This window comes from Manacus vitellinus, unplaced genomic scaffold, assembly GCF_001715985.3.
Source record: "Manacus vitellinus isolate BGI_N305 unplaced genomic scaffold, ASM171598v3 scaffold_7_pilon, whole genome shotgun sequence".
Taxonomy (NCBI): Eukaryota; Metazoa; Chordata; class Aves; order Passeriformes; family Pipridae; genus Manacus; species Manacus vitellinus.
Genome location: NW_021940813.1, coordinates 20,388,967 through 20,411,485, shown reverse-complemented (window position 1 = coordinate 20,411,485; position 22,519 = coordinate 20,388,967). Strand labels below are relative to the sequence as shown.

Sequence of the window (22,519 nt, the reverse complement as noted above, 5' to 3'; positions counted from 1 at the left end):
ATTGTGAGAGTATATAAGTATTTGAAAATGCCATCTTTATAGTGTATTCTCACAGGCTGTACTGCTGTCAAAATGGAAGAGTCATGTTATCCACTTCATGGCTGTCCTAGTTAGGACAGCTGAGACCAATTCATCATGGTATGGGTGTAACCCAAAACTGTGTATTCTATAGCCTTCCATGCCATTTCCCAGAAATTGTTAGCAGTAGAGGCCTGTAGATGTTCCTGTCCTCATACCCTTTTATGGAATTCCCCACTCTGAGGGAAGGACTGAGCATTCCTGCCTGAACTGGAGAATATATAAACTTGGAGTTTTAGAACCTTTTTACCACTTGTGGGATCCAGAGGAAGACTGCAGCTCACTGCTCTCAACCAGACTGCAGCTCACCACCCTCAATCGGACTGCAATCACTACTTTTGACCAGACTGCAACAGATCTCCCACCAGCAGGTTTTTTCCCCTCTCCCTTTACTTTGGACTCGGGGGGGGCCCAAGAAACACCACTTTGTTCATGCCCCAGGGTGCTGGGTTATACATTCGGGTTTTGTGGGTTAAAACCAAATTGCTTGTCTGTATAATCGTACTTATTGTATTATTTTATTAAAATGTTATTCTGACTTATAATCTCTCTTTTGAGTTGAGTTCATTTCCCCTGCTGGTTAACTTTTAAACCAGCACAATGGCCCACTCTTCCCTTGTGCCAGCTCTCTCCACCTATACAGTTGCACATTCAACTGGACCAGTAAGGTGGTGGAGGTTTTGTTTGTGGGGAAGTTTTTCAGGAGGGCAGGCGTTGGTTGAATTTGTGGTTTGGTGGCAGAAATCTTACGCTGACTAAGGCTGTTAATGAAATAGCATCCTCATTCTGTCTTTCTACAAGATGGGATAAGACAATTAACAAGTTAAGAATCTGTTCCCTTTCCCTGCTCATAAAGGGACTTACACATCCTTTACCTCTGGCTACTTCTGCATCTGGGAACTGACTCTAATGGCACAAAGTAACACCAGTAAAAATAAAATGTGGAGTTTCTTGCTGGGTAATTGAGATGAACTCAATCATTAAGAACCTTGGGATCACCAACAGTGGCTTTTGGGTAGGTCCTTCTAAGCAAAGACAGAGGATAAAGACCTCTCTCTTTTGGCAGGAGAAGGACATAAAGGAAAGTCAGTTGGTTGGGAAATTGCATTTCCAACAGTATTCCACAAGAATTTCATTTGGAGTCTAAAATATTAACCATGTGACAGAAAGAAACTCTGGCTACTCAGGTATAAAAAAGATGGGCAATTTATTGAATCTCTTCCTCCCAGCAGTCCGCCAAGGGCTTGGTTCTTGTAGAGAAGCTATGCAAAATGAAGTAATGTCTTTCCAGATCCATTTAGCAACTCCTTGCAGTTGAAACTAAGAAATGACCATTTCTAGATCCAAGATCGAAATCCACAAAAATTAATGGGTTTGCCTTGATTTTTTTCTGCCAGTAGACCAAGATTACAGTAGACAGAATTAATAAGTAAATTGTGAACTTAAAGCAGAATATTAAATAATTGTAACCATAAACAAATTATTGAGCCACATACAAAAACATTAGGGTATGTGGATAAAAGCTCGGTAGTTCTTTTCTTTGTCTGCTGTATTTTTCCTCATTATTGCATGTAGCTTGATCAGTGCTTAAGGAAATTCTCATCACAAAGAGTTCCAGGGCAAGATATGAAAACTCTCTTTTCAGCTGGGCCAGAGTCCTTCTTCTGAATGAGTATTATGTTCTACATTCCTCTGCATATAAAAACAAGTAAAAAAAAAATTCCCCTTTCCTCAAATTCATCCCCTCTGCAAAATGAAAAAACCCAACAACAAAAAAAGAAAATCAAGAAGAGAAGATCAAAGAAATAAAATTCCCCTTCATACTATGCAGCTCATTTAGGTCATTTACTTAAGACTTTACTAGTCAGTAGGAAAATCCACCTGATAGAACTACTCTAGCTACTGCTAGTAATTTGAGATGAATTGCCCTAATGAGGACAGAAAATAATACAAAGCTATATTCAAGTAATGCTATGTATCTCTTAATTAATGCAACTTTTAAGGAAGTTTTCACAAGGCTTCCTTTTAAAACCTATTTTAGTTGCAATCTGTCATGGTTTGAGATAGCCCCAAAATTCAATTCCCTAGCTCCATTCCCCCTCCCACATCTCAACTTAATGTGAGATGGGTTTTTCCAGACAAAACACACCAGACTAAAAGTGGGAGAAAGGGAATATATTACAATGACTGTACAAATAAATACCATATCATATTATACACGCGATCACAATTATCTCTACCATGACATATATATTTACAATGATCAGATCTCTTCTCCCCTCCAAATAAAAGTCCAGGAGGGAAAGAAGGACAGATCCCTTCCAGTCCTTAAGCAGCAGCATCTTCTGAGGCAGCAGTCTGTCTTCTTCACATGCATGCAGCAGCTGATAGCTGGCTTTCTGCCAGCACTCACGAGGGAGGTATCCAAACCTCTCTCGGCCCCATCGCCTCACAACCGAGGGGTCTTCCGTGGGCTTCGTAACCCCAGACAAGGTCGTATCACCACGTCATATCACGAAGACACAGGGGGGTCTTCGTGACGGTCTGGTATCTCCAGGAGACTCAGCTCCTTGCAGGGCCTCTGTGCCCTGTCTCTCAGGCTGCCACCGTGGCAGCAGTGCAAGGGGGGGGAGCCAAGGTCAACTCCCCCCGCATTCCTCTGGCCATCCCGGTCCAGCTCCAGGACGCTCTGAGCTTCTTAGCTTTCTCTCTCTCTGGTGCTGCATGTCTAAAACTCTTCTCCTTAATAGGAGTCCATCTCCCTCTTTTCTCAGAGGGATCTCAAAGGAGTTTTGGGGGGCTGGTACAGTCTTACCCCCAGAACTCTGTCTCTCAGGCTGCTGGCTCTCTTTCTCCTCGGCTCTCTTTCCAGGAGTCTTCTCTGAGGTGCTGCATGTTGTTTCTGCTGCTCCTTCAGTTCAGGTTCTTATCTCTGGCTCTCTGCCACCGTTTCTCTGGTCAGTGCCGGCTGCTGCTCTGCGCCCATGGAGAAAACATCTCCCGGCATAACTACAGGCACCTAGCCCAGCTTTATGCTGTTCCAGGTCCCTGCAGCCCCCCAGCCAGGGGCTGGGAGGGCCCAGAGGGCCCAAGGGGCTCCGAGCCCCTTCCTCGTGGCTCTACAACATGGCCACCTCTCCTCAAACAACCAAAAACTACAGCTCTTCTTTTCCGGTGAGCTTGTGGGATGTTGACATTTTTGCAGGAGCGCCCATTGGACAGAACTCCAAAACTTCCAGGGGTTTCCACCCCTTGGGGTCTACCACTTTTCTTAGCCTCTGGGGGAAAACAAGATTCAAACCACGACACAATCCTTCACTGAAGAAAAGTTTCCAGAAAAGATGAGACTGAAAACTGACTTTATGGAAGGAAGTTGATATTTACCTAAAAGAAACCAACGTAGAGTAAAATTTTTGTCAAACTCTCAAGCCCTTCTTTTGTATGTATAAACAGGTCCATCCATTCACTGATGTCTTTAAGATTTGATACACAAAATTATTGACTACTTAGAACAGAATTTCATACCTGATTTCATATCTGATAAAGGTGTTTTAGAAAGCATTTGAAAGCACTGAAGTCTCATCAGTAAAGAAAGATAATAATCAACATAGCTTTCCACATATACCCAATGATACAATTTTAACCAAATTATTCCAGTGAGCTGAACGGCTTTCCACATTCCATTGATTTTATTGACTATATTACACCTTATTATGTAGCCTTATAATGCAGTTAGAGTAATTATTGCTGTGCCTGTTACCACCCACAGGTCTTGTACTAAGTTTGCATGTGGAACTAGGGCTGTAAGGCTTACGTTTCCTGGGCTTGTCTTGGTTTCCTTGGAGCTTTGTTTTAACTTTTTTAGCTGTTATAGCAACTTGATGATGACAACATGACAATTACCTAACACATTTTAGTTTTGTTTAGCTTTGTATAACTGTGGTGCATAATGCATTAAAAATTTTGATATACATGCCAGTAACTAGTACTTACACTGTGTTGCGTTGAATATAATCTAGCTACCCTGGCATATAGAGCTATTTATGACCTTACATGCTGCAGACAAAAGGAGTACTGATCTGAAGTGACAGCCTGAAAAATGAATTCAGAATGCCAGGGTTATCAGTAACTCACCAGAGATCAGCTACGATGGTAACACAAACTTAGGAGCTGGGCAATGTTGCATTCACAGCAAACTCAGTTTGAGTAGTAACAGAAAAGATAAAAATAAAGGTGCCTAACATTTGTGAAACCTAACAGTTGGCCATCTACTGTGCTGTATACCAGTGTATCCTTCTATTAATTGTTTCTCTGAGGAGTAGCTGCCTGTTAGTGTAAACTTTGTTCCTGTTAATGCCCAGGCATTCACCACCTTGACAGCTTCCTGCCAATGCACTATCACTCTGAAGTCAAGGGCACAGCCCTCCTGTTATCTGAGGTACCTTGAACTGGAAAACCATATAGAAACTAATGGTTATGTCTCTGGGCCACACAGACACTAAGTCAAACTCCAGTGAGATCCATGAGGAGAGTCACAGTTCCCTCCTGGGGCAGACATTTCTATGACTGTAGACATAGTCAGAATAATTTATGAATTTAGGGACTACACTTATTCCAGAACTGCTAAATTTAAAACTTCTTCATGCAAGTTGGCACTTTTTCATTTCTATACACATTAAACGTAATGCAGTCTGTGTCTCCACTGGAAAATATTAAGGCCACAAATCCGATGGCCTGAAAAATCCTAGCGCCTAGAAAAATCTTTAAAAGTGCCCAAGGAGTGCTACAAATTAATCTATCTCCTCACACAAAAGTGACAATGGGCAGCAGTTAAGATATGATATGACAGGCAAAGAATCTGTTTTCAACTCTGAGAAGACAGCTACTCACATGGAAGAGCAGTGTAGACTCTGAAATCATTTCAGACGAACACGACTTAGCAGTTAATGGGTCACCTTACCTAATAGCTACATCTGTTTATATGATTTCTTTCTCTCTCTTTTTTCTTTCCTTTTTTTTTTTTTTATCTTTATTCCTAAGGTCTTATTTTCTTGCCTTTTCAGTTCAGTGTCTAACTCCCTCCTACTTTATAATTACTTTTTCAAATAAAAGGANATATTAAATAATTGTAACCATAAACAAATTATTGAGCCACATACAAAAACATTAGGGTATGTGGATAAAAGCTCGGTAGTTCTTTTCTTTGTCTGCTGTATTTTTCCTCATTATTGCATGTAGCTTGATCAGTGCTTAAGGAAATTCTCATCACAAAGAGTTCCAGGGCAAGATATGAAAACTCTCTTTTCAGCTGGGCCAGAGTCCTTCTTCTGAATGAGTATTATGTTCTACATTCCTCTGCATATAAAAACAAGTAAAAAAAAAATTCCCCTTTCCTCAAATTCATCCCCTCTGCAAAATGAAAAAACCCAACAACAAAAAAAGAAAATCAAGAAGAGAAGATCAAAGAAATAAAATTCCCCTTCATACTATGCAGCTCATTTAGGTCATTTACTTAAGACTTTACTAGTCAGTAGGAAAATCCACCTGATAGAACTACTCTAGCTACTGCTAGTAATTTGAGATGAATTGCCCTAATGAGGACAGAAAATAATACAAAGCTATATTCAAGTAATGCTATGTATCTCTTAATTAATGCAACTTTTAAGGAAGTTTTCACAAGGCTTCCTTTTAAAACCTATTTTAGTTGCAATCTGTCATGGTTTGAGATAGCCCCAAAATTCAATTCCCTAGCTCCATTCCCCCTCCCACATCTCAACTTAATGTGAGATGGGTTTTTCCAGACAAAACACACCAGACTAAAAGTGGGAGAAAGGGAATATATTACAATGACTGTACAAATAAATACCATATCATATTATACACGCGATCACAATTATCTCTACCATGACATATATATTTACAATGATCAGATCTCTTCTCCCCTCCAAATAAAAGTCCAGGAGGGAAAGAAGGACAGATCCCTTCCAGTCCTTAAGCAGCAGCATCTTCTGAGGCAGCAGTCTGTCTTCTTCACATGCATGCAGCAGCTGATAGCTGGCTTTCTGCCAGCACTCACGAGGGAGGTATCCAAACCTCTCTCGGCCCCATCGCCTCACAACCGAGGGGTCTTCCGTGGGCTTCGTAACCCCAGACAAGGTCGTATCACCACGTCATATCACGAAGACACAGGGGGGTCTTCGTGACGGTCTGGTATCTCCAGGAGACTCAGCTCCTTGCAGGGCCTCTGTGCCCTGTCTCTCAGGCTGCCACCGTGGCAGCAGTGCAAGGGGGGGGAGCCAAGGTCAACTCCCCCCGCATTCCTCTGGCCATCCCGGTCCAGCTCCAGGACGCTCTGAGCTTCTTAGCTTTCTCTCTCTCTGGTGCTGCATGTCTAAAACTCTTCTCCTTAATAGGAGTCCATCTCCCTCTTTTCTCAGAGGGATCTCAAAGGAGTTTTGGGGGGCTGGTACAGTCTTACCCCCAGAACTCTGTCTCTCAGGCTGCTGGCTCTCTTTCTCCTCGGCTCTCTTTCCAGGAGTCTTCTCTGAGGTGCTGCATGTTGTTTCTGCTGCTCCTTCAGTTCAGGTTCTTATCTCTGGCTCTCTGCCACCGTTTCTCTGGTCAGTGCCGGCTGCTGCTCTGCGCCCATGGAGAAAACATCTCCCGGCATAACTACAGGCACCTAGCCCAGCTTTATGCTGTTCCAGGTCCCTGCAGCCCCCCAGCCAGGGGCTGGGAGGGCCCAGAGGGCCCAAGGGGCTCAGAGCCCCTTCCTCGTGGCTCACAACATGGCCACCTCTCCTCAACAACCAAAAACTACAACTCTTCTTTTCCGGTGAGCTTGTGGGATGTTGACATTTTTGCAGGAGCGCCCATTGGACAGAACTCCAAAACTTCCAGGGGTTTCCACCCCTTGGGGTCTACCACTTTTCTTAGCCTCTGGGGGAAAACAAGATTCAAACCACGACACAATCCTTCACTGAAGAAAAGTTTCCAGAAAAGATGAGACTGAAAACTGACTTTATGGAAGGAAGTTGATATTTACCTAAAAGAAACCAACGTAGAGTAAAATTTTTGTCAAACTCTCAAGCCCTTCTTTTGTATGTATAAACAGGTCCATCCATTCACTGATGTCTTTAAGATTTGATACACAAAATTATTGACTACTTAGAACAGAATTTCATACCTGATTTCATATCTGATAAAGGTGTTTTAGAAAGCATTTGAAAGCACTGAAGTCTCATCAGTAAAGAAAGATAATAATCAACATAGCTTTCCACATATACCCAATGATACAATTTTAACCAAATTATTCCAGTGAGCTGAACGGCTTTCCACATTCCATTGATTTTATTGACTATATTACACCTTATTATGTAGCCTTATAATGCAGTTAGAGTAATTATTGCTGTGCCTGTTACCACCCACAGGTCTTGTACTAAGTTTGCATGTGGAACTAGGGCTGTAAGGCTTACGTTTCCTGGGCTTGTCTTGGTTTCCTTGGAGCTTTGTTTTAACTTTTTTAGCTGTTATAGCAACTTGATGATGACAACATGACAATTACCTAACACATTTTAGTTTTGTTTAGCTTTGTATAACTGTGGTGCATAATGCATTAAAAATTTTGATATACATGCCAGTAACTAGTACTTACACTGTGTTGCGTTGAATATAATCTAGCTACCCTGGCATATAGAGCTATTTATGACCTTACATGCTGCAGACAAAAGGAGTACTGATCTGAAGTGACAGCCTGAAAAATGAATTCAGAATGCCAGGGTTATCAGTAACTCACCAGAGATCAGCTACGATGGTAACACAAACTTAGGAGCTGGGCAATGTTGCATTCACAGCAAACTCAGTTTGAGTAGTAACAGAAAAGATAAAAATAAAGGTGCCTAACATTTGTGAAACCTAACAGTTGGCCATCTACTGTGCTGTATACCAGTGTATCCTTCTATTAATTGTTTCTCTGAGGAGTAGCTGCCTGTTAGTGTAAACTTTGTTCCTGTTAATGCCCAGGCATTCACCACCTTGACAGCTTCCTGCCAATGCACTATCACTCTGAAGTCAAGGGCACAGCCCTCCTGTTATCTGAGGTACCTTGAACTGGAAAACCATATAGAAACTAATGGTTATGTCTCTGGGCCACACAGACACTAAGTCAAACTCCAGTGAGATCCATGAGGAGAGTCACAGTTCCCTCCTGGGGCAGACATTTCTATGACTGTAGACATAGTCAGAATAATTTATGAATTTAGGGACTACACTTATTCCAGAACTGCTAAATTTAAAACTTCTTCATGCAAGTTGGCACTTTTTCATTTCTATACACATTAAACGTAATGCAGTCTGTGTCTCCACTGGAAAATATTAAGGCCACAAATCCGATGGCCTGAAAAATCCTAGCGCCTAGAAAAATCTTTAAAAGTGCCCAAGGAGTGCTACAAATTAATCTATCTCCTCACACAAAAGTGACAATGGGCAGCAGTTAAGATATGATATGACAGGCAAAGAATCTGTTTTCAACTCTGAGAAGACAGCTACTCACATGGAAGAGCAGTGTAGACTCTGAAATCATTTCAGACGAACACGACTTAGCAGTTAATGGGTCACCTTACCTAATAGCTACATCTGTTTATATGATTTCTTTCTCTCTCTTTTTTCTTTCCTTTTTTTTTTTTTTATCTTTATTCCTAAGGTCTTATTTTCTTGCCTTTTCAGTTCAGTGTCTAACTCCCTCCTACTTTATAATTACTTTTTCAAATAAAAGGACCCTAATTTACACCATTTACTTGCAAATATAAGCACTGAAAATATCTAGAGCGATGTAGAAAAATCCTGGTGTAAATCACAGTAATTTAGAGAAGACTGGAGTTCTACAGTGCAAAGACATTACTGCAAGGGGCACACCCAGCATCACAAAGCAATGATGGTGATTCCCTGTTTTGCCTCCATTTTGAATTAACTGTACAGGGGCTAGAGCTTTGGCCAGGCCAGAGGGAGAGCACTGCTGCTGTAAGGTCTGCCCTAGTTGTTAATAAAGTTGTGATTTTATCTCACAGTAACTATGACCTGTGTATATAACAGTGCTATTGCTAAAATGATTCAACACTACCTTGCAAAATAACACATGTTTAGCTAAAAATATTGGTTCTATCATCACAGCTAATAGCACAGCAGGGTTTTGCTAGCATAGCTACTTCCTAGGTCAAAACAGCTGTGCCATCAAAAACTGGTAGCACAGACCTGACTGAATTTGGAATGTCTGTTAGTGAGACAAAATTACAATAGAAACAAAGTTTTTTAACATTTATCATTAGTTGAACACTCTAAAATTAACCTTAGGGGAAAGTAGTTGATCATACAGTAAACTTCGACATGGCTAGTCTCAAAGCTTTCACTTCCAACTAGCCAATGAGATTTATAAAAAAAGGAACTTAATATCTTCACATTTAAGTCACCTGTTTCATTCTGTACACATATTTTATCTGTCCCCTGTGTGTGGATTCTCCTGGAGATCCTGACAAAGATGACTAAAACCAGCAAGAATTTTATCCTCAGGTTACAGTCAGTAATTACAAAAGCTCACACCCCGCTAAGTTCACCTTAGAAACATGTGCCAATTTGAAAGCTTTTTAAATTACCAGTGTAATTTTTTAGGCCAACTTTTCAGCTACGGAAACACCTGACTGTACATTGAAGTGTTTGTAGAATTGACTAAAAGTTTCAGATCTTTACAATATTTCACTCAATATGTTAAACTTATCTGAGAATTTACAGCTTTCCAGTACCATACTCATTAAACGATAAATACTGAAACACACATCAGCAAAATAACTCATTCTACAGCCAGTACCTTAATTTGAAAACCATTGTCATACCCATGTTTTCCCCCAGTGTAAGTTAAAGAATTTGCATACAACACAAATTTTCAGCTGAACAGACTGTACACCTCCTCTGTTTCACCCAACATTTATGTTGATCCTATGCCAACGTTACTTCATTGGCATAAATCAAATTACTGCTGACTTATATGCCATATGAAGTAAGACTCACTCCCTCTTAACTCTCACTCTATGTAGAGCAAGTTTATGCCATCTGGTTTAGAAGCCTTGTAAGCAACTCATTACGATTCCTATTAGAGATCTTCAAGGATAACAGACTATTATCCTGCTTAGCAGCTGCTAAATGGTACTAATTACCAGCTGTAGACCACTGGTGTTAGATTCTGTGTGTCTAGTGGAGTTCTCAGAGCATGCAGTGCCCAAGGAAGCAAACTTAAACCAGGCAGTATGGAAGAAACTAAGGGCATTAATTATCCATGCCTTTATCAAAAATAGTCGTGTCTGTGGCAGATGAGTGACCAGAACTATGAAGGAAATATGTGGTTCCTGGAATTTTTCACCACTTGACATATGGCGCTTAGAAACCACCTTTCACAGAGTGTAATCTGTGACAGTTTACAATGTCAAAATCAGAGCTTCTTCCCTCTTGTTTATGCATCCATTCACATTCCTGCCCTCATCCTTGCATAGAAGTGACCCATGTCACTCTGCCATGAGCTGGTATGGATGGAGAGCTAAATCAGCTGAAGGTCAACCTTATGACAGACAATTTCCACATCATTCATCTCCCTGGCTCTCACTTCCCAAGTTTAAAGATGGGAGAACAAATGGATAGCACAGAACCAGAGCAGGACAGAAGGGAGAGCAACCTCAATTTTAGTTAAACTGTGTTAGAAACACACTTTCTAAGTGTCATTTGGTATTCTTAGGAAACCGTTAAAATCAAGTCAGTGGCTCCAAGATGCCTGTATAGTTCCTCTCCTTTCTTTGCATCAGCTGTGCAACAGGTAGGTGAATTGGTTCAGAGAGGTGACAGTATTTAGCTGTTGATTTTAGGGGGTGGTGCCCTCTGTCTTGCATCAATGTGCTAAACCGACTTACTCTGCAGCCACACTATTGCTAAATCTGACACAAAGAGCATGCAGCAAGAATCGCGGTAAGAGCAGCATCAAAAAATTATGAATGAAATTTCCTGAATTAGAAATTTCCTGGCAGCCCTGGCTGCCAGGCCCTGTCCAGCTGCCCTAGGGTGGCCTTCAGGCTCCCACTGTTCCACACAGCAGGGAGCAGCTTGCCCTCATGGTGCCCTTACAGCATCTACCTGTATTTAATTAAATTTGAAAAAACTATCACCTCCAGAAGGATTTCCAGTCCCTTACACACTTCCATAGGTTTCACAGGAGAAGAATCAAGTCTCTACTGTACCACCCTGGACACCTGGAATGTCCACAAAATTAAGGTTGTCTGACTAAAATCCCTTTTATTTATATAGGTCACTTTTAGCACATAATAATTTGTGTGCTGTGAAACATTTTCTGGTTGAGATACATCCTGCTGTATGATGAATCTTAAACTATCAACACACTTCAGACTACTGATACCAGCATCCTTTTCTGGACATCTCAGAGATGGTCAAGAGATGTAAAAAGAGTCCTGTGCACACATGAAGTCATTCCCCTCTTCACTTTTACAGAGTTTTAAAACACATGGAGACAAGTCAGATTTTGGAGTATTATTGTCACACATTTTTCAACAATATCAGCATTCAGAGTCCTTTAGTTGGCCAAAACAAACAGAGAATAACATCTTAAACTTCTTAATGGTTCTCTTCTACTTAACAATGCAGACCCACACCTCTCAATTTCTTTTTTTTATCCTAATACAATACATAAAGTTTCAAAGACTAATGAGTCCTTACACATATGAGACACATCTTCCTGTTGAGGTGATGGGATACAGGATCTGCTTTCCTTGTCAACTCAAGGATAGAATCACCTCACAGAGAGGTATTCAGAAAATTGAGCTTCTGGAGAAGCAGTGTGGAGCTCCTCCTACTCTGCTAAGCAAATGTGACTGAGAAACTGACTTGTGAGGTCTGGAGAGATTACCTGTCTGTGCAAACAGCCGTGATCAGGGCGGGAAAGCAGGGTATGGGATCCAGTCACATCTCCCATATAAACATGAATATAAAAAGCGTGCATGCTGCATGAATACTTCAGCTTGGGTAAGCTCTTCAAGTATCACCTTACACTCCTATTCAGCACTTATTGCATTGATTTCAACATGCTGGTTACCAAGTCCTTCTAATGCCTGTGCATTACAAATAACAAATATGAATATTTTCGCATATTGGTTAGTTATAAGAAGTCTTCATTAAAAATAACTATGTCTGTTTTCTGCAATGTTCTACATTCTGCCTGTGCACTTAGCTCAAAGATGTTTACATTCCTCATTACTTGTCTTCCAAAATTTGATTTGGCTGAATTGCTGCATGCTTGAAATGTATTATACTTTTCCTAGTGGTAATCCAAGCAGTTTATATCTACTGGTCTCTAAATCTTCTTCATTCTTTTCTGATTTTACATCTCTTTCCAACCAAAGCACAGGGAGATAAAGGGTCTGACAGTTATAGCTAGAGCTTCTCTCACATACTGGCTCCCGAACTCCCAATCTGCAAGGAATTCTTTCACACTTGGCAGAGGACAGACTTGGCATATTTTACAATATAACACAACAACTTTTGTAACCTTTATCCGTTTCTGACAAGGGGGCCCAAATACTGATTTTCACACTTGCCTGCTGTGTACTCTTTGCACAGACTACGCATCTTCTGTCAATAGTGACTACAACAATGGCGCAACCAAAAGGCAACTGTTAAATTGCTCAACGGCACTAATAAGGGTCTTAACTAAATTTGTTTTAATACATATTGAAATATTTATTAGTCTCCCTGATTGGTGTCCTGGATGTCCACCAAGGAGAATAAATTACCCACAGTCAGGTCCAGACAGGAGTCATTATTTACTCCATTCAGTGTTGCTCTGTGCAAGTGCAGCCCTCTGAAAATCATCCTGTTTCCACTCTCTCTTATCCCACAGTTGTTTCTGGATGCTTCCAAATTCAGTGTATTCTGGCTAGCACCTTCATTTCCCACACCAGTTACAGCAACCACCACCTCTATCAATATGCTGAAAACAAAAAGCAATTGAAAAATCAGCAATAAACACATCATAGAATCATAGAATAGATTGGGTTGGAAAAGACCTCCAAGATCATCAAGTCCAACCCCTGATCCAACTGCAATTACTATATCATGGCACTAAGGGCCACGTCCAATCACTTTTTAAAAACCTCCAGGGATGGTGAATCCACCACCTCTCTGGGTAGGCCGTTCCAATGCCTGATTACCCTCTCTGTAAAGAATTTCTTCCTAACATCTAACCTAAACCTCCCCTGGTAGAGCTTGAGCCCATGTCCCCTTGTCCTATTGTTGGGATCATCACCCCAAGAACAACAGATCACATGTGTAAAGCCGTCATGGAAGGAAAGAGATATCAAACTTGAAACCTCTGACTAACACTTTCTTAAACCACTTCAGAATAAGAAAAGGAAAACATCTCCATGTACCTGCTTTGAGGTAAGGTTGCCAGACTTGGGCAGTTGAAGATCGCAGCAATGTAGACTTGACTTGTTTCAATGTTCAATATTTGAAATGAAAAAAACATACAGGGACACAGAAGACTGAAATTATGAATTTATAATGGTTCGTTCATTTATAATGGTTCATTTAAAACCTGAAGCACAAACAGTTCTGCATTCAATATCACCAAGCTTACAGATGGCTAAATCTACACACCAATCTTGCGTAAAGTGAATTTACATGGGATTAGTAGTGAAGCCTTTGAGGACCTGGGGAACCTAGGAGGTGATATATGAGAAACAGACCCTTTGCCTCCTATTTTAATAATCAACATCTCTTCTTTGATCCTGGTGAGCCACTAGAAGGGCCAGATATTACTCCAAAGCCGGGGCAACCAGCACAAAACCAGCACAAAGCATATTTTACTTTACTTATGTTTTACTTATGGTTTTACAGGTATGGATTGCCACAGTGTGAGCTGCAGTTTTGGCCAGCATGGAGAAGGCAAAATTACACTCACACAGTACCTGGTATATAGCTTTTTTATAGCTTACAGAAAGCATAGGATTTTTAGGGAGGGGCTTAAAGGCAAAAGAAGACCAACATTCGTCCTGTATAGGAACTGATAAGCCAGACGAGTTCAGATGGTTATTATTAAAAGGATTGGTAGTTGGTACCCTATTACAGGATGTCCCTTAGCAGACTAAGAAACAAAGCAGCAGTTCAAATTTCACACAGATACTTCCAGCTTTAAGAACACTTCAAGTAATATTTTCTATACTGTCAGTGGGTAAATGTGGAAGTCTAAAAAAAACTGCCACTGTATGTCAGCAATAGTTGTGATAGCTAAAATCTGGAGCACAGACCCTAGCTCAAGGATTTAGTGCTGCAGCTGTCATGCTTGCCTTTTGAGTCTAAATGTAATCAAAACCCTAAACACTGGATGGTGTGAGAAATTACCGCCCATAACCATCTCATTGCCCTGTAAAATGACAGTGTGTGTACTGCTTCAAGGTCACATATACACTGCATTGTACTAGAGAGTAATCAGAAAGAAACATAGCAAGAAAGCAGTATGTGGCTCCAGGCTGACTGTCTGAATTCTACCTTGAACCTTTTGCATATCCTTAAAATCCTTGTTTAAAGCCGGACATTCAGAAATATTGTGAATTTCACCTTAACTACTCACATTCCCACCTTCATTCTTAGATGCAATTCGCCCAGAAACACAAGCTAAATTATCCATTCCCTTAGTTTTATTGATTGTATTTTTGCAACCTTCAGTTCCTCCACTGTAATAGCCTATTACTATGATGGCTGCAATTAACAATAATCAAGAAGAATCAGTTGCCTTTACATTAGGCCATACAACTAATTTCTTTATATTATAGCTATAGAGTTTGTTCACTGTCAGCACGAATTGCAAAAGGTTTTAACAGCTAAAAACCTTGCAGATCAAATTAAGATGATACCTCGTGTACTGAAAAAAATAATCCTCCAAAGTATGTCACAGAGATTAGAAAGATGACTGAAATAATAAGCAGTATATATACTTTGTGGATAGAATTTGTATAGAGGAAGAAAAACTAGGCAGTATATAAATAAACCTGTTTCTTTCTCGCATGTAATTGTGTTTTTACAGGGAAAGGTACTATGATTCAGACAGAAGGAAATAATCATAGAATATGGTGAGTTGGAAGGGACCTATCAGGATCATCAAGTCCAACTCCTGGCCCTGCACGGGACACTCCAAGAATCACACCATGTGCCTGAGAGCATTGTCCAAATGCTTTTTGAACTCAGACAGGCTTGGTGCTGAACAAATGTTCTTCTCAATCTGTCAGTTAATATGACAGTCATAAAATAAAGTCTGTTGCAAGATCCCAAAATAAGGTCTTTTCCCAGTGTTATGCTTAAGTATTCCATTTTGTTTTATTTTATTTCTCCAGTGTAGCAATTTAAGAGTATACCCTGATGGAAAAAGGCTTCTAAAGTTGAACTGAAGAAATGAAAACATTTTTAAGGAATTATTAGAAGTGCAGTTTATTTTTTGTAAAGAACTGTATTATTGCTTTAAAGGTTTGCTTGTAAAAAAAAAAAGGGAAAAAGCCATGAAAGGTTATTTACTATTGATTACTGTAGTTTCCCAGCTTAATTTCCATCATAGAGTAATCTGTGATTTAAATGAAAACATTTTAAAGTAAGTGATATTGAAAGATGGATAAAAAAAGTTGCCCCTTTGTACTGAAATATTATTGGAAATCCATCTGAAGCACAATAATTATGCTGGAGAAGAAATCAACAGCCAATCACATAGAAAATTTTCTATTCTTGCTCTCTTTTTATTTCACAAGTATAGACTAGGGTCTTCTGCCATCATAGCAAATTTCTTTTTAATCAGTGTGACTTATAACAATATCCAGGGAATGTCAGCCGTACCTGCTACTCAGTGGATGCCATCTTTCACGGAGCAAATAGGTGTCTGATTGCTACCAATTTATAGCCTTGCATCCCACTGTGGATCCCCTTTGAAATGAATAGGACGAATGCCAGGTGTCAATTTGTTGGTCGCTAATGGCTTAATGACCCTTTATTGGCATGACAGCGAATTTGTGACTGATTAGTCCTTGTGTCTCTTGATGCTTTTGGGTGCCAGAAAAACATTTTACTATTAAGTGTAAAGGAAGGTCTTCTGGAGAAAAACACCAACATGGAAATATAAATGAGCTTGATAGGTTTAAAATAATAATAATAAACAAAGAACAGATATATGTCTATAAAGATTATCTGTTCAGATCAGATCACGCTGTTAAAAAGCTGGATTCTTGTTTAGGGGCAATGGTCTTCTAAATATCTTTTCTTGACATTTTAGTTTGTGAAAGCATTTTGAATAATATTCTGATCATGCAAAGTCACGAATAATTTACTTACTGACTTGTCCCACTGCCAAAAAGCTTTATATCATAGTTTACCAAAATAAATAGTTGAGAATGTTGAAAACATGTTAAAAAGTAAATAATTTTTTTTAAATATATGTGTTTTTACAAAGGTTCCCTCATAAATGCTACACTTTACACTTCTAATTGAATCAACATTTAAAACTACGATTTCTAGTTAACCAACGTGGTTTTGTTTGGATATACAGGGTTAAAGATCAAGAATGGAAAGCAAGCAATTCAGTGCCTACATTTTAGAAATCTGTGATTCAGACAAAAATCCAGGAGTTGAATTTTCACAAACTCTCTATGTCAGTAAGAAAAAGGCACGTTTTTCAGAGAGCAACAAATCCTTCAGGGTGAACTTTGAGACACCCAAAACCACCAAATAGGAATCACTAAGTTCAAACACATATCTCAAGTATTTATTCAGAGCTTAAGCATGTGAAACAGGACTGCAAATAGTCTAGAATATATTCCTGTTTCAAAACACAGCAGCAGGGATGATGATAGCACTGAGGTTTTTGTACAACAGTTTACTATTCAGTCAACTTTCTGCAGTTACTATACTGTAAACAAGACCATCTAGATTCCGTTTGCTTCTCCGGCCCCTTCCCCAGGAGAAAGCCATGCCAGGCTGGACACTGCTTGGGATACTTGAGGTGTGAGGACAGCAGAGGAGAGAAGAGGCAGTGGGAGAGAGAAACGCACAGAATGGCTCTCAAAGCAACCCACAGGCACAACCTATGGGCTAGCAAAAATGGGGGGCTGACGGTTCCAATATCAGCTTTGTGGAGAAAAGGAAGAAGGTATAACTGCACTTGAACATAAGACAGATAAATTGCATTTGGTGTGAATCCGCCTAGTCAGAGAGACCCAAAATAGAGGGAAGCTTTGTCTTTAGTTCCCTGCTTGGTACAGCAGAGGATAACTGTTCAAATCAAGGTAGTTCTGGGCATGTGCAGAGACAAAAACAGCAGCTGAAACAAACCAGGGAGATTTCCAGGCTAAGAGAAAAGTGGCCATGGAGCAGAGGCACTCCTGTGGTTAGACAGTCCACAGGCAGAACAAAAGGGCTAGATAAAACCTACAGCCTGGAGCTTATCCTTCACTTTTTTTACATGTCATACCTTTTTCTGTGAGTTTTACTTTTTCCAATTAAATAAGTGTTGTATATTAGGAATCACACATATTTTTATCAACAAGAAATAGTTTAATATCCAGTTCCCATATCAGCTTTACCAAATTACAAAAAATGTAAACACTTGGACCAAAAGCACATATGGAATCCTGAAGGAATTCAAATGTATTCAAATTTTATCTCCCTGTGATTTTATGATTGCTTTTGAAATGGGCTGCTTTAATTACTTAACATCTGTTACCCAATAACTAAAGGTAGTGTGTTTCCCTGTGCCATAACAAAGAAGATGCCTTAAGTTGCTGAATTCAGCACACATGAAGCCAAACAAAGTTAACAACCACGCTGAACCTATAGGAAGATTTGCCCTCGTTTAAAATGTGTCTCTACCTTCTGGGCCTTTGAAACACTTCTTTATCAATGGGTAGATTGAGATGGTTATCTGATGCTTCATTTTCCTGTACACGGGGCTGATTAAATCACTAAGCAACATGTTGGACAGTCAGCTGTGTTAGTGACTTCCAAAGTTACAGACATGAGTTCCCAGTCCACAATGCATGAATTTGTCTTGTGAATGCATTAATTTACAGTGTATACTTTTCTTTTTTTCCAAAAGCCCCAATTCAGCAAAATTTTTGTGTACTTCATGAATTTCATATGCTCTGAACTGTCTCCTGACTTCACTATTTAGTGTCTAGTGTTCATCTCTCTAAGGATTGGACAATAAATATTAAATGGTATAAATTATCATACATGTGTATTGTGATTTCCTGTACAATAGTTCATAGTAAATCAATATTTGCCAACAGTCACTTTTAGATTACTGTCTAATGTACAGTTTTCTCCTCTGATTCAAAGGAACCTAGCTGTAAAATCCAAAATAGCTCTGTATGGGGAAGCCTCCCTATTATTACATGCATAATGAATCTCATCTACTTTCCCAGTAGAAAAAAAAAAGATTTTAATGACATTTAGAGTGAGAGTAAATAGTAATCTGAAATTAAAATATATTAAATAATTATAGCACAATCCTGAAACAAAACACTATAAAATATGAGAAATCTACTTTTTGGTTTAAATTTTAAAAGGACTGAGCATGCTAAAGTAAGGAAATACAGAGTATGTAATCCCTCAAATACATTGTAGCTGCCCAGTAGCTCTGTGTCCAATGTTCTTGACCATACTGTGTTTTAAATTCCTCAAACTGAGATTAGATTAAATTGATTTTTTTTGTCCCTTCTCAACATGTCACTATGCAGCACCTTACTTATCACTGTAATTTGTCTCATTTCCTATTAATATGAGTTTAATTTTTTTAATTTGGGAGCTTTCTTTTGTCACGAAGGTTACATAAGCATACTAAACACGCTACAACTGTGTGTGTGTGTATAAATATCACACGCATTTAATATTTCTCATTTATTATTATTTATTTTTATTATTCATAATAATTATGAATTATAATTTTAGCCCTGCCTCTTCAGAAGGCTGTAGCTGTGACAGACAGTACACAAAAGAAATGCTAATTAAAGTACCTCTGGGAGGAGAATGGAATGAAAGAAGGTGATATTAAATATTAATCATAGGAAACAAGGCAGTAAGATTTTTAAAGGTGGAAGTGAACAGTGGAGTGGGTTATTGTAATTTGAGAAGGCACAGAGGATTAATCCGAACTTTCATACAGAGATCCTTCTCTTTTCCAGTGTCACCTTCCTTTAACTCAAGATGTGCTTTTTTTGCCTAATTTAAGGAAACTCCAGCTATACGACAAAGGCTCAGCTTGAGAGATTTAATGCTACACCTGTTTTTCATCTCTTTCCTAAATATTAAGCATAAAAACATTGTTTATAACTTTGTCTTTCTACAAATCTCTTCTATTACTGAAATTCTGTCTTTAGTAAACATATTCGTTTATCTTTCTGTCTCATCTAGTAGCAAGGATGCCTCTGAACTACTGATACACAAAAAAAGCAATCCTCATGCAAGGCTTTGAGGAATTTTTAAAACAAGGCATTGTCATGCTCAGAGCCTTGCTTTCTAAGGACTCGTCCCTGCACATGCAATAGGCAAAAATCAGGAAAGCTGCCTACAATCAGTTTGAGAAGAAGAAGTATCATCAAACATCTAAAAAGGTAGACTGAAAGTCAGAATTCCAACAGGAGACAGGCTACCTGAATATATTCCCATTCTTCTTAACTATAAAAGTGTTTGCAATGAATAGTCTATGTTACACATTCCCAGTGATCTTCTTCTTCAGCCCCTTTCTCCAGTTTCCTGCTGCCTGACAACAGGTGCACATAATGGAACCCTACTTTCACAAACCTGTCACTACTGCCCATGTCCTGGTTCTTCCAGCTTTTAAAAAGACTGCTGGCAATAGTTAAACTTCAATAAGTTTGCCCCAAACATGTTTGCCAGACGCAGTTAGTACAACTCAGTGTTCTCCAGAACATTTTGTGTGTAACCAACCAAGATGTTTGTACCGAAAAAAAGACAGTAAAGCATAAGCAAGTCTAATGTAATAAGATGCAAAAATAAGAAGTCAGTCGGTAGATTTGGAAACAATAAAGAAATAATAAAAAGTCTGCTTTACTTCAGCTCAGTTTCAGCCTCAGTTTTCTATTTCACACTATTTTTATCCTTTTTTCTATGAATAGGAATGATCACAATAACATCTTTGACACATTCTCCTACTGAAAGCTGATGGTCAGCTCATCTGCCACCTTAGATTAAAGATAAATCCTTCTTCTGAATAGATTTTGGTTTCTCTTCCCCTGAGCCCTTTTTATAGCCCAAAGTTGTTAAGATGCAAATTACAGTTCAGCACCAGCCCCACCTTTATGCTCACTTACACACTCTGTTAATTAATTAAACTGAAATTTATCATAACACTGTACATTATACACTGCTCATTAAAATAACTAATAATACTAAAACCTTCCATTATATTGATTATTCCAACCCTCTCAAATATCATGATAATACCAATCTCACAATAATATCACATCTTTCTAATACCTAGAGATACTGACACCATGGGAAGGGAAGCAAGACAGGATCCCTGGTTTTTTCCCTGCAGCTGCTCTGCAGCCAATATGCTGGGGCTAGTACCCAGTCCTGGGAGGCTTCCCCCCGGAAGTGAATATTGCAGCAGAAGTAGGATATTGGTATGTTCTGCTTTATAAATCACCTTCTCCCGGCACCTCTTGGTGAGAGAAGAGAGATTAAGGCTGTCCCCAGCCACCCCATCTGAGCATCCTACTGAGAATGGGAAAAGGTCAGAACGGCAGCCCTGCAGGGTTAGGAAGAAGCTCTGGCAGAGTTGAGGAGGGCTGAGTAAAACAGGGAGTCAGGGTCAACTTCAGGAAAGGACCAAGAATCCTTATTACAGACATTATGCTAACACACAGTGGTATTGCTGCTATTTAGAATCACAATGCTGCCACAGAATCAGCATATTGCCCATCAGAGGGATGAAATGGGCTTTAAATAGGTTTAGGGAATCTGCATTTCCCTTTTGTAATGCTGATTTTCACAGGAGTAACTCTTTCGTGGCGAGACCGAGTTTGATGGCTCTCTGGACTTTCTACCCTGAACTACCATGACCTGCCAACAGGACAGACCTTGTAGTATATATCATGTTTACATTACAACTTCAGAATTTTTATAACAAAATACACTACATATAAATAATTTCTGACCGTCCTATATTTTCAATAATGCTGCAGGATGACCGAAAGGGTGGGCTACTGAATATACCAAAAGATGACAGAAATTAAAGCCAGTGCTTTAGCTTCCCCTGTGTTGGATTTCAGGTACAGGACTGTCACATTCACTTTTAGCTACTATTTTCGTTATAGCAAGCTTATCAGTTTATGCTCAAAAAATCACCTCTTTCAAAGCAGCTATTGTTTTCCATTGTTGTGAGTGCCAAGAACTCCATCATTGCTTCAGGAAAGATGCATATCCCTTATCCTCAAGAGGTCAAAATACCAAGATCCATTCGACTGCCTTGTATTTGAAGCAGAAACTCGGCCTGAGATTCACTCAGTTTATTTCCTGAATGCTCAGTTCATTTCCTAATTGCTTGTAAATGAGTCTCAGCTGATGTGCAGGCTCAGCAAATACCAGAGAATGCATATCAGAGAAGATCTGAGTCCACTAATTCAACGTGGAGGTGCAAGCATGTCTATGTCACAGTGGGGAAGAATGGGATGCAGAAGATGGCTTGGCTACATCTCCCACTTTGCAGTACAATTTTTGTTTTTATTGGTTTACATGATAATAGTTCTTAATATAGCATTTTTCACTTCAAAGCAAACAGGTTCTTGGAACAATTGTCTAAAAACACAGCAGAGAGGTACTTGCAGGTCCCCAAACTGCTTAAAGACAACAATCACAATTTTCATAGTCCTTGGAAAGTACCACAAATTCATGACAGCATTGTTACTGCTATTGGGTTATCTGCAGGTTATTTGCTTCTGGTGACCTATTTTATTTGTTTCAAGTGCAGGACACTATTCCTGTTTTTCCCTCACCTTACTGTCCTCTGCCTGAGGTATCTTCCCTTTATGCTCATGCTTCAGACTCAGCAGTTGCTGAACTTCATATTCTGATTCAGGAGGCCTCAAGGTTAAGTATATGCAACATAAAAGACTGTTGATGCCCCACCACCACTGCAATAAGCAAACTACATTTCTTCAGTGTATATGTCAAAAATAGCCTCAAGTATCCGACTTTTACAGAATGCTAGAAGTCATATCTGGTATTCTGTTTGGTTTTTAGAGAACATTAGGAGCTACAGAAACATGGAGGAAGAATATTTTCATTTATCATCCCTGTACACACTAGGAGAGTAAAATGAAAGGTTGTGAATTTT

The 22,519-nt window shown here is 39.5% G+C and overlaps 1 protein-coding gene across 2 annotated transcripts in view; it reads right to left on the bottom strand.

Annotated features, from left to right (window-relative positions):
* The window catches only part of MYO16 (myosin XVI), a 279,137-nt gene that overhangs the window by 234,985 nt on the left and 21,633 nt on the right, over nucleotides 1-22,519 (bottom strand). The gene's annotated exons all lie outside the window — the stretch shown is intronic.